At 39.9% G+C, this 12,703-nt stretch overlaps 1 protein-coding gene and 1 pseudogene across 1 annotated transcript in view; both read left to right on the top strand.

The window, feature by feature from the left end:
* The window catches only part of Gabra2 (gamma-aminobutyric acid type A receptor subunit alpha2), a 126,901-nt gene that overhangs the window by 61,294 nt on the left and 52,904 nt on the right, over positions 1 to 12,703 (top strand). The gene's annotated exons all lie outside the window — the stretch shown is intronic.
* On the top strand, positions 4,601 to 5,875 carry LOC127205485 (adenosylhomocysteinase-like; annotated as a pseudogene).

Here is a 12,703-nt window from a genome sequence, read left to right as displayed (position 1 = left end):
ATGTCAGATATTGTTATATCTTCCAAATGACACGCACAGTGCTTCCTCCCTCCCAACATAACCTCTCTCGTCCCATGCCACCTCCTTGACAACTTGGAGGCTCATGATCTCTTTAAGTTCCCAGACATCCTCTACTCCTGGCAATAACAATGTAAGTTCCAGGGAATGAGAGTCGTAAGAGATGTTTTGTTGGCCTCGTGCTTAATTCTCCCTACCTGGTCATCTCTTCCTGATTTATTCCCTCACTCTATGAATATATTTTCAAATTGGATATACAAATGAATGAAAACAAAACAAAATAAAACAAAATATTCATCCTTTTCTGGTACTCATGATCATTATTAGTCATTTCATTGGGACCAAGTACCACGTTTCCAATGAAAGGCTTTCCTTTTCCTTACATCTGAATGACTCTCCTATGTCTGTTAATTATGATGTTGTGGGACTGAGGAGAGAGCTTCAGTTTTGGGGAGCATGTTGACACAAAAACTGTGAAGTCTTTAAAATTCTTTCAGAGTTTTAATTTAATGGCCCTGAGATAAAGGGTCAGTTTTGGAGCAATAGTCTCCTAAACTTCTCCTCTTCACAAAGTACCAGGTTTTGTTTTCATTGTTTGATTTTTTTTCCCCCTTCATTGTTAGCGGTTGTCTTAGAGCTAGGTAAGCACTCAACTACTGTGATACATTCAGTGCTCCTGACCTGAAATACTAATCTGTCATGATCTATAGGTCAGTGCAAGTGGACAGGACCTTGAAATGATGTTAACAATATATCTAGTAGTGGCACATAGCCCAAGTTTTATGGGCTGGTTGTAAAATGAGTTTGCATTGAAAATGCCCGTTGTTTTTAATAAGACTAGTTTTAGTAAATGCTTGCAAATTTTAGATGTGTAAATAAATACTTAAATTCTATGTACAGAAAACAGAAAATGGCAAAATTTTATGAACCATTATATTGAAAAGCTGGTGGCATAACATACACATGATGTAGCTTTAATGGATACATTTGGTGTCTTATCACCAGCTAAAACAGAAATACAAATGCATTCAAGTTATGAGGTCCCACGAATTCTGAAACCCTTTAAATTATTGTATTATAAATATAAGAAGTGAGTTATTTTAGTGAAAGTTTTTATTTTTAAAAGGAATGTTTTCTCTTAAAATCTCACGAATGAAGAACATGTAAAGTCATCATCAATTTCTAACACACTGTGTTTCATGTGTTGAGATTTTATAAAAAAAAAATACACAGGGTCAAAGCAGACTGGGATGCAATAGACCTGTAGTCTCAGTGTTGCTGAAGGAGGCTCAGAGACTGAAGGCCATTCTGGGCTACACACAGTGCAGGTCTCTGCTTCTAAAGTAAACCACAGAGGTGTGTGAGGGAAGGAGGGAGGAAAATGAGAAACAATGGAGAACACTGTTATTTCTGGCAAACTCTATAAACTTTTTTTTCTACTAAGGATAATAAATTTTATTAGCCTTCCATGTCTATGCATTTTGACCATTCTTTTCAAATATTGAGACAGCCAGAAGCTTACTATTAGGTATATAGCCACGAAGAACAAATTTTAAATAAGTGTGAACGTCACTTGAAATGCTTTGGTCTCTTCAGGGAACAGAACTCATGAACTTTTATTTAAAACAGTATTTAGTATGTTCAAAATATACTTTTATTTGGGGAAACCTTTGCAAGTTACAATAAATATTAGACTGTGCTCATATTTCCAACTGCATTTAAATTGGATTGATTTGAGTGGACTTAACCTTGATAGCAAATAAATGAGATACCATTCTTTATCTGTTTTAGTTTGTATATTTGGGAGGTAACATGTCCTAGGTGAGTGTTTGTGTGTGTGTGTGTGTGTGTGTGTGTGTGTGTGTGAGAGAGAGAGAGAGAGAGAGAGAGAGAGAGAGAGAGAGAGAGAGACAGAGAGAGACAGAGAGAGACAGAGAGAGGGACACAGAGAGAGAGACAGACAGAGAGAGAGACAGAGACAGAGAGAGGTACACAGAGAGAGGGATACAGAGACAGAGAGAGACAGAGAGAGACAGAGACAGAGCATGCACACAAGTGCATGTGCATCAGTGTGTTTGCGCTTACATACTTTTATCTATACTTACTAATGAAACATTTTGCAAAGTAAAATTTATATTTACAAAACCCTTGAAGGCCATTCTTTAATGTTTTTAGCCTCAAATATCTCATGTTTTCTTAATCATAGGATTTCTAATGTTGTGTTTACATTTGTGCATTTTGTTCACTAATTGTCACAAATAGCTCCTTTAGAGGAAGATTTATTAATCATAAAACTTAAAATGACAATATACTGTATCATCAATGTTCACAATAGAAATATGAATGGTTGTCCAATTCTGAGTGGTGAGCCTTGAAACCATATGCACACCACCAACAAAACAGAAACAGTAGGTTTTGTGTTTGAACACACACAGACACAAACACACACACCTACTACAACATATTTGTGCATGTATAAGTGTGTGCATGTAACAATAATAACTGAAGAAAAAGTGTTCATGTGGGATGCATGGAAAACATTGAAGGAACAGTAGGAGTACCCTAGGAATGCTGCAGGGAGAGAAGGGAAGGGCAGAGGGATGTAATTTTATCTTAATTTCAAACATAATTAAAAAAATAAGATAGGATCTATAGCAGGAAATTGAGCAGGGAAATATAATACAGAACATTGGTAACTATCAAGAGTTTCGTTAAGTACTGAAAGGGCTAAAATAGCACTTCAGTGAGGAGGGTTCAGCTGCTCTAGGAAGCCCTGGATATAGCTGCCAAGAAAACACGTGAAGGGATGTGTGTCTCCTATCACTGCCTTGCATGGTGCTGAAAATTCCCAGCATGCCAGTCCCAGAAGCTTTGCCAGAGAAAAACCCCAGAAAGGAGTCAGGAAGAAAAGCGAATTCCTCTCGACACGACTTTGGAGTTTTCCTCCAGGTGCCTCATTTGACTAGACCTGATACTACACAGCTGAGAAATGAAAAATGTGGACATAATCCATCTGAAGGGGAAGGGACATGTTTGGAGGCCTGACAAAAATATCGAGTACTGGAACACATAATAACATATGATGGAAAGATGATTTAAATACAGGGGCAAGAGATAGCTTGTCCGCTGAGATGATTCTATGTCCTATTTGTCCAAATCCAGGAAGGATTATGGAATTAGAGACAATGTGTTTTGAAAGCATTATGGATACACATATGTGTACATGTACATACATGTGTCTGTGTTGAGCAACATCTCTACATAAATACACTATACACACATGTAAGTAATATAGCTCACACTCACATACACAATCCAGTCTGCTAGAGAAGATAATAAAATATAAAGGAAATTGGAAATACAGTACTCATTCATAAAATTCTCAAAAAAATTAAGAAACCAGGAAGTAAGTGCAATATAAAAAAATACTCAACTTTGTGCAGCGAAAAGGCTTAGTTTTCATAATGACAAAATGAAATATTTCATTTGTGATTGGCGTTTCTTTTGTAGAAGAGTAAAAAAAGAAAATAACGGGGACAAGTTTGAACTTGTGTTTAGTAAACACTGAGATAATCTAAATAGACATTCCCCGGAAAAGAAGGAAAAGCACACAAATTTTATAACCTACAGGCAAAAGAGGATATATGGCTCATGGCTCATAGAAGCAATTTGTTAATAAGAACAAGTAAAGAAGATATTTTATTTCCCTTTTAGTATGTGAACACTTTTCTTTTTATAAGGTACATAATCTGTAGCAAAACCTAGGCCCTAAGTTCTCCTGTTCAGGTCAGTGATGTAGATATTTTCTGTCATTGGCCTGAAGGGAAATAGCAGCATAACACAAAGAATTATGAACCAAAGAAAGGATGCCCATGCACACATATACACATGTGTATGTGCACATAGACGTGCAGGAACATGCTCACGCTTGGCTATCAGAAACTCATTAACCAGTGTAATTGTCCAAAGGAAGTTGTGTATCTGAATTATAATTAATGATTCTAATTACAGTGTTTGCTGTTAAGTTAAAAATCTTTAATTTCAACATTTAAAAATTAATGAGTAAGAAGGTAATTAAGCTTTAGAATGTTCTGGTAGCTAACAATGGGCAAAGTCTGTAGTAGGCGTGCACGCTTCAGCGATTTCTCCCACGCCTGACCCACCTCCATGAATTTCCATATAAAGAAATATGTCCTTTCTATAAAAGTCTTACAGAACTCTTTTCCTGTATTGGTGGACATTTCATTGCATGCATATATTTTTTGACATTAGAGGTATAGCTGCAAATTGTGGCTCCAGGCCTATAAAAAGAACCAGAGCTTGGGGGGTTGTTCCTAGCACAGTATTAGTGCTATAGCTTGAGCAGTGGAAACTTTGGAGTAGAATTGTGAGTTCTTATCCACTGTGTTATCCATTATGTTGTTAACAAGTTAGACATCCATGTAAGTGTAACCTTGATGTATTAATTATATTTATCTGCTTGAGTCGTATTTTTCTCCCTTTCTGTAAACACAAAGTACATTACCGCAGAAGTCCTAAGAAGCCACTGTAGTTCATCAGTCCCGGCGGAAACGCTGCCAGCATGTCCGATAAACTACCCTACAAAGTCACGGACATCGGATTGTCTACCTGGGGACTTAGGGCCCTGGATGCAGCCGAGAATGAGATGCCAGGTTTGATATGCCTGCGGGAGGTGTACTCAGCCTCCAAGCCACGGAAGGGTGCTCGTATTGCTGGCTGCCTTCACGTGACTGTGGAGACTGCTGTCCTCATCGAGACTCTCGTGGCCCTGGGCGCTGAGGTGCGATGGTCTGGCTGCCGCATCTTCTCTACTCAGGATCATGCCGCAGCTGTCGTTGCCAAGGCGTCATGACATTCCAGAGTTTGACTGCAAGGGGAGACACACGGAGAGTACCCGTGGTTCATTGAGCAGACGTTGCCCTTCAAGGATGGACCCCACCACAAGATTCTGGCCCATAGTAGGGACATTACTAACCTTATCCACACCAAATACCCACAGCTTCTGTGAGGTATCCAAGGTATATCTGAGGAGACCACAATTGGGCTCCGCAACCTCTACAAGAAGATGTCCAAAGGGATACTGAAGGTGCCTGCCATCAGTGTCAATGGTTCTGTCACCAAGAGCAAGTTCAACAACCTCTATGGCTGCCGGGAGTCCCTCATAGATGGCACCAAACGGGCCACAGATGTGATGATTGCCGGCAAGGGTGCAGTGGTAGCAGGCTATGGTGATGTAGGCAAGGGTTGTGCCCAGGCCCTGAGGGATTTGGAGGCCAGAGCCATCATCACTAAGATTAACCCCATCAATGCACTGCAGGTTGCCATGGAAGGGCTATGAAGTGACCACCATGGATGAGGCTTGTAAGGAGGGCAATGTCTTTGTCACCACCTCAGGCTGTGTTGATATCATCCTTGGCCGGCACTTTGCGCAGATGAAGGATGCTGCCATTGTGTGTAACACTGGACATTACGATGTGGAGATTGATGAGAAGTGGCTAGTGATGATGCTGTGGAGAAGGTGGAGGTCAAGCCCCAGGTGGACAGCTACTGGCTAAAGAATGGGTGCCACATCATCCTGCTGGCTGAAGGCCAGCTGATCAACTCGGATTGTGCATAGGCTACCCCAGCTTCGTGACAAGCAACCCCTTCATGAACCAGGTGATGGCACAGATTGAGCTGTGGATTCACCCAGATAAATAGCTCATTAGGATTCACTTCCTGCCTGAGAAGCTGGATGAGGCGATGGCTGAAGCCCACCTTGATCAAGCTGAATGTGAAGGTGACCAAGCTAACTGAGAAGCAGGCCCAGTACATGGGAAGGCCCCTTCAAGCGTGACCACTGCCACTACTGAGAGGCAGGACTGCCCTTCACCTTCCAGCTACCCTCCTTGTTCTAGGCCTTGCCTTTTTCCAGGAGCAAATGCTACCACTGCTTTGCCAGTGTTTGTCTTTCACTGGGGCTAGTCACTCTGACTTTGGCCTCTGTTGTATCCCTCATACAGTTCCAAGGGTGGCAATAGGAACTGGGTCGCCAGTCAAGATGAGTTCCCTTGGAGCCATCCACAGGGAATGTGAGCTCAGAAGTCTTTAAGTCCTGAGGCTGGATGCTGCTGTGGTAGTTACAAGGCCATGCACCTTACCATCCAGGCCTCACTTGGTCTAGGTCTGCGTGCTTGGTTTACAGATCACTGGTTTCTCAGCCCAGGACCGGAGGAGCTCCAGCTAAGGGCAGGAACATCTGAATTTGAAGGTTCCTGAGAGCTTGGCTCACTTACTGTTGGGCTGTCGCTTAAACCTCACAATGCTGAGCTTGCTACTTTTGGTCCCTATCTCACAGGGTTAAAATAGATTAAGAGACAATCAAGAAAGGACAAGTGACACTTAGAGACTGAAAGGGAGCTGGGAGAACAGATAGGCAAAGCTCTGTCACTGTTGATCCCTGATTGTTCCTAACACAAGCCTGGGTCACAAAGAGATTAATTTGCTTTGTAATGTTTATATACTATTTAGAATGTTAACAGAGGAAGGTAGAGTAAAAGAAATATCTAGTGCCATAAAAAAGAAAGAAAGGAAGGAAGGAAGGAAGGAAGGAAGGAAAGGAGAGAGTGCTTATTGCATTTTCAGAGGACCTGGGTTCTATTTCCAGAACTCACCTTGAGAGAGGTTCACAACTGACAGAAAACTGCAGCTCCAGGGCATATGACGTACTCTTCTGGCCTCTGCAAGACACTCACACAGGTGCACAGAGCCAATGAGACACATGGGTAAAATAAAAATGCATACATATTTAAAATAAAATTGGAATCTACATTGACTGAAAAGTGGGAAGGGACTTTACACTGGTCCCCATCCTTCTTGTCTTCCTGTCAGTGGGTGCAGTACCACCAGCCGCGTTCTGCTCCTGCTGCCCCGATTTCCCTATGATAGACTATACTCTGTAACTGTGAGTCAGAATTAACCCTTTCTTTCTAAACATAGATGAGAGAATAAAAATTCAGATATTGAATGCTTGATTCCTATATTACAAGTCTGGAGGATCCTTTCTTTCTTTTTTTTTTTTTTTCAAGGAAAGCAGTCCAGAAATTGCATGTATAGATTAGGAAGTATAAATTTTGCCCATTGCTGTAAACAGCCATATGCTTTCTAGGGCATATCATCCAGATAGACTGGTGGGTACGAGATGGTTCAGGTCCCATGGTGGGATCCCAACAGTAGTAACAACAAGAAGAAGTTGTGGCTTGAAGAATATCCATGCAGGATTGTATTGCAAAAGTAGTGAGAAGAAAACTATCTCCCTTTCTATGGCAAAGCTGAGAAAAATGCTTAAATATGTCATTAGATTAAGAACAAGGCGGTGTTTGCTGATGGTGGTAAAAGCAACCAGATTGCAGTGGGTGGAGGAATGTGGGAAGTGAGGAAGTGGGGACGGAGTGGAGGCAACGTTTTTAAGCAGCATGGCTGAGAAGGAGGTGCTACAGAGGGCAGCAGTTATAAGGCATTATAACTCTCAGTGAGGCTTTTATTTTTAAAGATTGCGTTGAACTTCTCACTGTTCTCTGAACATGCCATTATCGCTAACAGCTCACTGCCCTTGTACATATTTTTCCCCTTACTTGTTATACTGATCTACTGCTTTGCCAACTGGACTTTTTTTTTTCCTTTTTAAGTGTAGTCACAGCTAAACTCAAATTTAATGTTCTCTAGTGCTTTTTTGAGGTCTTCCAAGTAGTAAATCTTACTTTCCCTCTACTTCACTTTGTAGTTTTGTTAAGTGTGTGTGTGTGTGTGTATGTGTGTGTATGTATGTGTGTTTGTGTGTGTGTGTTTGACTTTTTATCCTGGAATGTAAAAATTATTGTTCTGTTTATTGTGGTCTGGGCTGTTAGAAGATACAGGTGTATTTATATATTTCAACATACTTAAAAGCAGATTCTGTAGTCATGACAAAATTGAGAGCAGATACATCTAAATATAACTAGGGCGTGCCCTCACATTATACACAGTGTGATGGTGGAGGGTACTGAGACTAAGTAAGTTTAAAACAGTATGGTAATGGTTTTATCAAAGCATTTATAGATGAACACATTAGTGGAGGAGATATGGATTGAGGATCTAGAATTCTCAAAGATTCCTAGGAAAGGAAGTCTAGCTAAGGAAGGCAGAATGTCCTCTAGCAGAAGAATGGATTCATTTCTTTATCACAAGTAATAATGACGTTGTACATTTAATGAAATATAAAGTTCACTACTGCTAGAGCCATGGACAAACAGAAAAAATGGCCTGTAAAGGATTCAAAGTCTTTCCCCAGGAAGGCTGCTGTAACTAAAGATACATAAATATTCTGAATAGAACTTTAAAACCATATATTCCAGATACAAAAGAACCTGTTTCTCCATGGCTTAGTTGTCATGTGTTCATGTTTTTATGTGTGATTTAATTTAAAAGAGTCATATGGAAGCTACATGAGAATACACATGTCTATACCATATACTTTTCATCTGCGGGATCAAGGATTGGGGCCTTGTGTACAGGAGAATATCTGCATTATCTTTTTCATCTGCTTCTGATGATGCTATTGTCATCTGCTCATGGCCTCATTGCTCAGAATCCTTACAGTACATTTTACTCCCTACAATACACCTCATATTCAATATTCATTCATAGACTAATTATTGTTTAATTACAGTGATCCAGGCACTTTGCTAGATATTGTTGACTTAGCCATGAAGAGGAAATCGTGAACTGTCCTTTCAGTGTGGAGCAGGAGATGACTAAGCGCAGGGACCTGATGAGGAACAGTAAAGGTGGATCAGACTGATGAATCTGTGTAGGCAGATGTGACTTGACACAACAGAAAGCTTGCACATCTGCTGGTACTGCCGCAGTGCTAGGTGTGTGCATGTTTGTGTGTCCATGCATGTGGAAGGTGAGGGAATCACTGCAGGAAGACTGGAGAAAGGGAAAGAGATCACCCAGAGTCTGGAGGCTGAGGAATGTTTAGACACTATTCTAAGGGTTTTAGAAACCCACGTGACCAAATTCAGGAATATGATATTCTTCAGAACACTCCCACATTGTGACACCACCTCAATGCACCCTACAGCGCACGGGACATCATATTAATGCAGTATGTCCATCGATTTAGTGTGAACTCTCTACCTCGTCTCCTTTCCACACATGAGGGATGTATCATGAGGAATGGTTTGGCCACCTACACTTCTTCTCTGATGGGATCATACAAAATTGAGGCAAAGAGAAGGAAGCGTGAGGAAGCTGTCTCCTGTGTCAACAAGTTCAATGCTCTTCACCATTTTCTCCAGTGATGGGAGCAGGGGCTCTATCTGACATGGACTTTGTTTCCAGATGTTTGATCACTTCCCCCTGGCAATCCTGCTTTTCCAGGCCATAGGGGAATAGGACATGCTCAGTCCTGATGCAACATTATGAACTGTGGTGGATGAGAAGGAGGACTTTCCATTTCTGAGGAATAGGGGACGGGGGACGAGGGAGAGGGATGGAGGGTGGGACATGGAGGAGAGGAGGGAGGGGGCTATGACCAGGATGTAAAGTGAATAAACAAATAATAAAAAAACAATGCTGTTGGTATTATAGACATCTTTTATATAAATGTTGGACACAGATAGGACTTCTCAGATGGCAAAATTAATGTAAATAACATACACCTGGTCTTCAGATAGCACTCTGTTGAGGTGACCTATACACCCCCTAACCTTACCCCTTATTCTGTTAAAATGTGGTGCTGCATTTCAGGCTACAATTTTAAAGGTGGTCTATACCTGTCCTTGATATCCACCTTTTTCCAAAAAGCTTTCCACATATTACTTCCTTTCATGGTTTTAAGAGTTTTGGCATGCTGGTTCTGTTATCATATTTTCCAAAATTCAACTGAAACAAAGACAGATTGAATACTCTGTTCCCCAGCACTTCCCCTGCTCTACCTATTGAGGAGCCCGTAGCAGCCACTTCATACCATATACCAGTGTTTTAACTTTCCATTCTGTAATTGACTTTGAGGTGTCCAAAGCAGAGGTATTTTCAGCTCCCTATTAGTCCACTTGCCCTTGGTGGGGAGGCCTGGTGGCACTCAGAGGAAGGGGAAGCAGGCTATCCAGATGACATCAGATGGTGGGGAAGGAGACCCCCTTCTTTCAGGTATAGGGGAGGGAAATGGGGTGAAAGAGGGAGGGAGGGGGAACAGGAAGATACAAGTGAGGGGATAACAATAAGGATGTAGTCTGAATAATAAAATTTAATTTAAAAAAATGGAAGAGATCTTTTCTTGATGTGCTATGTACTTGATACTTATAATTTTCTTTTGTGGGGTTCTCTGTCTACCATAATGGCTGTACTAATTTTAACCCTCACCCATACTGTTCAATAAAGTGCTACTATTCATATCTAAGCCAACTTTGAGCTGTCAACCTTTTTATAACCTTCCTCTTTCATGTCTTGTGATTTCCATTTTCCTAATGATTAATGATACTGAATGACTTTTAGATACTTGTAAGCTATTTTTAATGTTTTATTTAAAATGTGTTGTTGTTCTGTATTTGAGATATGCCGGTCCCAACCTACACACTGTATTTTCATATATTTAAATGCATTGTTAGTCCCTTTTTGTTAGTTTTGGTTTTGTTACTTAGCTCTTTGGTGCATAGTTTCTTCAGAATTTGGTAGTGAAGGAAATCACCAGGAACCCTCTACTTCAGTTGATTTCCATTGTTGTTGTTTTTTTTATGTTTTTTTGTTTGTTTGTTTGTTTTGTTTTCTACAAACTTCGAACTTTCAGACTTTAAGTTCAGGTCAGTTAGCTCTTCTGAGTTCCTTTCTTTGTATGGTGGAAGAGAAGGACCTGTTTCATTTTTCTGAACTTGGATTCCCAGTTATCCTAACAGTGGAAAGAAGAAACTGTGAAAGAGACTTTCTATTCAGAAATTATAACACCCAAATTTCAGGAATTATTTCTATAACTTCGGATAACCCATTAATTTTCTATAATCTGTGACCACTGGTCCTTTATTTTTCCATGACTGAACAGTATTTCACTGTGATTTCTTGCCTCAAAGGTTTGTTGCTATATATGATATAATGAAAAGAAAATAATATTTGGAGGCATAGGTTTGAGCTGAAATTTAGAATGTTGAAATTTGAATATCTCTGTTGAGACACTTTTTGTATATCAAGTGATAAGGATAATTTGAATCTTCAATAAAGTAATTAGGAATTTTGCTCAACCATGTTCATAGCAGCCTTATTCATAATAGCCAGAACATGGAAACAGCCTAAGTGTCCCTCAGTAGAAGAATGGATAAAGAAACTGTGGTACATATACACTATGGAATACTACTCAGCTACTAAAAACAAGGAATTCCCGAAATTTGTGGATAAATGGATTGAGCTAGAAATGATCATAATGAGTGAGTTAACCCAGAAGCAGAAAGAATCAAATGGTATATACTCACTTATATCTGCATACTAGCCCAAGGGGCATGTCCCACGAAATCCTTCACTTACCAGGAAACTGGGACAGAGAGGAAGGCATCCTATTGGGACTCTAAATTGAGAGACGCATGGGAGAATAGCAAAATAAAAGGATACAGAGGGTCCTAGAAACCTACAAGTAGAACAATATGATAGGCAGATTTGGGCCCAGGGGTCCCGCTCAAACTAAGGCACCAGCCAAGGACAATACAGGAGGTAAACTTTAAACCCCTTCCAGATCTAGCCAATGGTCAGAACATTCTCCACAGTTGAGTGGAGAGTGTGATATGACTTTCTCACATACTATGGTGCCTCACATTTGACCATGTCCCCTGGAGGAGGAGACCTGGTGGCACTCAGAGGCAGGACAGCAGGTAGCCAAGAAGAGACTTGATACCCTATAAGAATATATAGGGGGAGGTAATCCCCCTCAGGAACAGTCATAGGGGAGGGGAATAATGGGAAAATGGAGGGGGGGAGGAGGAATGGGAGGATACAAGGGATGGGATAAACATTGAGATGTAACAAAAATAAATTAATAAAAAAAAAGAAAGAAAAGAAATGACATAAATTGTTTTAGGATGATTTGGATCTCTGCAATTGATGAGTGTCTTTGAATACTTTCATTGGGTATGCTTTAATAAAATAGTGTAAAAATCTAACTCTATTGTATCAATTTTCTGACCATTAATAAAAAAAGAAAAAAAAAAAAGAAAGCCCAAGTATTTAACTTAGTAATTGTTTGAATATCTGTGTTTTTCTGCAACTTCTTTTTGATTGAGCATGCTTGTATACAGGACTTTATAGTGTTATACTAATTGTTTTTACTGGTATTCTGTTGATCCTAAGTGCCTTACATTTTGAGATGTTTGTAATAGTAATAAATTGTTAAATCTTTTGGCTAACTCCTTTTAAATACAAACACATGACTCTGAGATTAATTATTCTTGTATATTTTAAGGGTTGTTTTTTAGTTTTCATATACTAGTTTCGTAAACTCCATTTTTCTTCATTATGGGAGAAACAATACTGATTAAAATTTACTCTGTAGAAGTGTGTCTTTATTAGCAAAAGAAAGAAGACAATGAAATAAATTTAGTACTATTAAATACACTTAGTAATTACAAGTAAATGAGAAATCAATTGACGATCAGTCCTGCAA

Source organism: Acomys russatus, chromosome 22 (genome assembly GCF_903995435.1).
Source record: "Acomys russatus chromosome 22, mAcoRus1.1, whole genome shotgun sequence".
Lineage (NCBI taxonomy): Eukaryota > Metazoa > Chordata > Mammalia > Rodentia > Muridae > Acomys > Acomys russatus.
Note: the sequence above shows the minus strand (reverse complement) of the source record. Positions and strands in the feature narration are given on the sequence as shown.